The sequence below is a fragment of the Ipomoea triloba genome, chromosome 1, assembly GCF_003576645.1.
Source record: "Ipomoea triloba cultivar NCNSP0323 chromosome 1, ASM357664v1".
NCBI lineage: Eukaryota > Viridiplantae > Streptophyta > Magnoliopsida > Solanales > Convolvulaceae > Ipomoea > Ipomoea triloba.
In genome coordinates this window covers 3,343,342-3,348,107 of record NC_044916.1, presented here as the reverse complement: position 1 = coordinate 3,348,107, position 4,766 = coordinate 3,343,342, and the positions used below count along the sequence as shown (strand labels likewise).

At 31.7% G+C, this 4,766-nt stretch overlaps 2 pseudogenes; both read left to right on the top strand.

Annotated features, from left to right (window-relative positions):
- The first annotated feature begins 272 nt into the window (after positions 1–272).
- Positions 273–3,203, top strand: LOC116033404 (annotated as a pseudogene).
- A 685-nt stretch (positions 3,204–3,888) lies between these two features.
- LOC116033386 lies at positions 3,889–4,622 on the top strand (annotated as a pseudogene).
- Positions 4,623–4,766: the final 144 nt, after the last annotated feature.

Below are 4,766 nucleotides of genomic sequence, written 5' to 3'. Positions count from 1 at the left end.
ATTCATAACAATTAAATTAAAAATAAAAAGTTACTAATATGGGGCCATTGTAATCGTAAAATTTACTGTAGTTCTATATATGGAGTACTGTAGTAATTACTATTTCCTCAGATACTTTCCATATTTCTATATATATACATTCCTCTCTCCCCATCTATTTTCTCCCTACATTCAATCTTCCCTTTATCCCTATCGATTTTCAATTCTCTGATCTCCATCTTCTTCAATTGGTTGTTTGGTTTTCTGTTGCTAAACCTTGAGAAGGAGCAACAATGGCGGGTGGTGGTTTTGGCTCTGGTCCTGGCACTGGAAAAGCATACCCTGGTAATCTCAATGGTTATGTCACTTTTACTTGCATCGTTGCTGCCATGGGAGGCCTTATTTTCGGTTACGATATCGGATTTCAGGTATCGAAATATCAATTCTTAATTTTACATCTAACTGATCAATCTCATACTAAGTGACGCGAGTGGTCAATCAAAACTCTTTTGGGTTGAGTCAATATTTTTTAAAGTTTTTGTTTTTGGTGGTGAAATATATCTAAATGATCAATCTCATACTTAAGTGACTCGAGTGATCAATTGAAACCCTTTTAGGTTAAAGTCAATATTTTTTAACGTTTTTGCTTTGGTGGTGAATGTATAGGGGGTGTGACATCTATGGATTCGTTCTTGAAAAGTTTTTTCATTCTGTGTACAGAAAGAAAAATGCGGATACGTCTACGAATCAGTACTGCAAATTCGACAGCGTTCCGTTGACGTTGTTCACCTCGTCACTGTACTTGGCTGCGCTGTTCTCTTCCCTGGTTGCGTCGTATGTTACCAGGAAACTGGGGAGGAGACTTTCCATGCTCCTCGGAGGTCTTCTCTTCTGCGCCGGAGCTTTGCTTAACGCCTTTGCTCGCGACGTCGCCATGTTGATCGTCGGCCGGATTCTCCTCGGTTTTGGTGTCGGATTTGCCAATCAGGTATTATATTGTCTCCGATCTATATATTCTCTTGCCTGACACACATCCTTGAACTGATTCTTTAGATTTACAAGCAAAATTATAGTCACTATTCCAGAGTGTAGACTTGATAAATTTAGTCTAGTGACTCTAATTCATCTAAATTGTCTTTGATCCCCTAAAAATTTCACTATCCTAGGGCACTTGATTCTTCTCACAAATTTACGAAAATTTCATACAATGTTTCAAATTAAAAAATTATTTTCTAAAAAAGAAATTAGCATATATATATATATATATATATATACTTTTTTGCGTGTTTCATATCTTCTGTTTTCTATCCCGTTTCCATGGAACCAATGTGAGAAGTGGATAAATTTACTAATAGTTAATGAATATAAATAAGAAGTTATGATGGTTTGATTTTTGTGAGATAAATAGTATTTTCTACTGAAAAGTTGTGATTGTTTTTAAAATTATTCTCGTATATTATAAGAAAACTTTGAAATTATTCTTTTATATTTTAAGAGAACTTTTGGAATTCCTTAAAGAATTTAAAAAAAAAAAAAACTAATTGCGCCAATTCTAACCACTACGGAGTAATGTATTGAATAAGAAATAATAAATTGTATATATGGATAGATATTATATGTAACAGGGTTAATAGTACTAAAAATTTGATTTTTACATATGAGAGAGAATAATGCTTAACCGGATAATATTGAAGAAATTAGGATAATCCTAGTCAGCATAACATAGTGACATACTATGTAATTTATCAATAATTTTCATATTTACTCATCATTAAATTGTGTATACCATTATATTGACCGCTAATCATAATAAATGAATTGAAATTTTGAAATAGAAAACACAAATACGCGTTAATACTCTACTGTACTATTTTAGCAAGCAAGGAAATTGCTGGTAATAATCCAAATTAAATAGTTCACTGTTTATAAAAGTTTTATAGCTTTGATTTAAATTTTTACATATTTCAGTTAATTTTGGACTAAACAGTACCTTTTGGGAATTAAAATAGTACAATTTGATAACAAAACAAAAAAAGATATTATGGGATAAATTAGAAATTAAGAATCAAAGTGGTAAATCACTATAGTTGTTCCCAACATCAAGGGTCTCCAAGCCCCGGCTTGACAGAGTATCTGATGGAATTTAAACCAGAGTAACTCAGTTGAACACAGAGGTTAGACCTTATACTGTCGCCTAGGCCAGTCCTGAGCAAGAGCGAGCTGGGCGACCGCCCAGGGCCCATGCTGGAAGGGCCCATGCATCCAAATATATATATATATATATATATATATATATATATATATATATAATATATAATATATATATATATACTATATGATATATAGTGTATATTATAAATATAATATTTGAAAGTGAAAAAGTGATTTTTGAAATTCGTCAGAAAATTTGAAAAAATTTAATATAATCACAACTAAATACTCTGATATGCTCTGATTCTAGCTCTAATATGTTCTGATCCTAATTCTGATATGCTCTGATCTACGGTGAGGATCAAGGTTATGATAATGGTTCTAAATTTTAATATCCTAGTTCTGATATTAGGCAGGGTGTTTAATGAATTATCACAATTAATATAATCACAACTAAATACCTTTTTCTTTTTATTTTTCGTTCCATGCTTCTTATGAGATTTTAAAAATGAAAACAAACCAATAATAAAGAGACGTTATTTTTAGGTCAGGGTGTTTAATGAATCATAGTTTTTTGAAATTATTCTCTGATCTTATATTATAAGAAAACTTTGAAATTATTGTTTTACGCAGTATTTTTAAAAAATTTTTGGAATTCCTTATTAAAAAAAAATATCTAATTGCGTCAATTCTAAGTTCTAACCATCTATTGAGTAATATATTGAATATGAAATATTAATTTTGTTGGTTCAATTGGTTACCCAATCAGATAATATTGAAGAAATTAGGATAAATCCTAGTCACCATGACATACTTTTGTAATTTATCAATAATTTTCATATTTACTCAATCATTAAATTGTGCATACCATTATATTGACAACTATTCATAATAAATGAATTGAATTCTTTTTGAATACAAATAAATGAATTGAAATAGAAAACGCAAATACCCGTTATTACTCTACTGTACTATTGTAGCAAGGAAATTACAGGTAAATTATCCAAATAGTTCACTGTTTATACAAGTTTTTATTGTTATATTTTTACTTATTTCAGTTAATTTTGGACTAAACAGTACCTTTTGGGAATTAAAATAAGTACAGTTCGATAACAAAAGATATTATGGGAGTGGTAAAAATGTAAAATCACTATAATTTAGAGACAACTTCATTAAGAACCATACTACACACCTGACACCCCTATAAAAAATCACTCACAATTAGTCATCCCTCGACATGTTTGACATATGCAAATTCTTTTTATCTTAATAATAAACTCCTGTCCCACTTTTATTTTATTTTACTTTTTTACTAATTTTTAAATTTGATTTTTGTATTTAATAATATTTTAATGTAGTTTCTAAATATAAATTTGTTATATTAATATTAACTTAACATTATAAAAATAAAATTAAAAATAATTCCAATCAAACATATAAAATGGGACCGAAAAAGTAATAAAATAAGATAAGTCAATTCACCCGTATTCATAACAATTAAATTAAAAATAAAAAGTTACTAATATGGGGCCATTGTAATCGTAAAATTTACTGTAGTTCTATATATGGAGTACTGTAGTAATTACTATTTCCTCAGATACTTTCCATATTTCTATATATATACATTCCTCTCTCCCCATCTATTTTCTCCCTACATTCAATCTTCCCTTTATCCCTATCGATTTTCAATTCTCTGATCTCCATCTTCTTCAATTGGTTGTTTGGTTTTCTGTTGCTAAACCTTGAGAAGGAGCAACAATGGCGGGTGGTGGTTTTGGCTCTGGTCCTGGCACTGGAAAAGCATACCCTGGTAATCTCAATGGTTATGTCACTTTTACTTGCATCGTTGCTGCCATGGGAGGCCTTATTTTCGGTTACGATATCGGATTTCAGGTATCGAAATATCAATTCTTAATTTTACATCTAACTGATCAATCTCATACTAAGTGACGCGAGTGGTCAATCAAAACTCTTTTGGGTTGAGTCAATATTTTTTAAAGTTTTTGTTTTTGGTGGTGAAATATATCTAAATGATCAATCTCATACTTAAGTGACTCGAGTGATCAATTGAAACCCTTTTAGGTTAAAGTCAATATTTTTTAACGTTTTTGCTTTGGTGGTGAATGTATAGGGGGTGTGACATCTATGGATTCGTTCTTGAAAAGTTTTTTCATTCTGTGTACAGAAAGAAAAATGCGGATACGTCTACGAATCAGTACTGCAAATTCGACAGCGTTCCGTTGACGTTGTTCACCTCGTCACTGTACTTGGCTGCGCTGTTCTCTTCCCTGGTTGCGTCGTATGTTACCAGGAAACTGGGGAGGAGACTTTCCATGCTCCTCGGAGGTCTTCTCTTCTGCGCCGGAGCTTTGCTTAACGCCTTTGCTCGCGACGTCGCCATGTTGATCGTCGGCCGGATTCTCCTCGGTTTTGGTGTCGGATTTGCCAATCAGGTATTATATTGTCTCCGATCTATATATTCTCTTGCCTGACACACATCCTTGAACTGATTCTTTAGATTTACAAGCAAAATTATAGTCACTATTCCAGAGTGTAGACTTGATAAATTTAGTCTAGTGACTCTAATTCATCTAAATTGTCTTTGATCCCCTAAAAATTTCACTATCCTATAATAT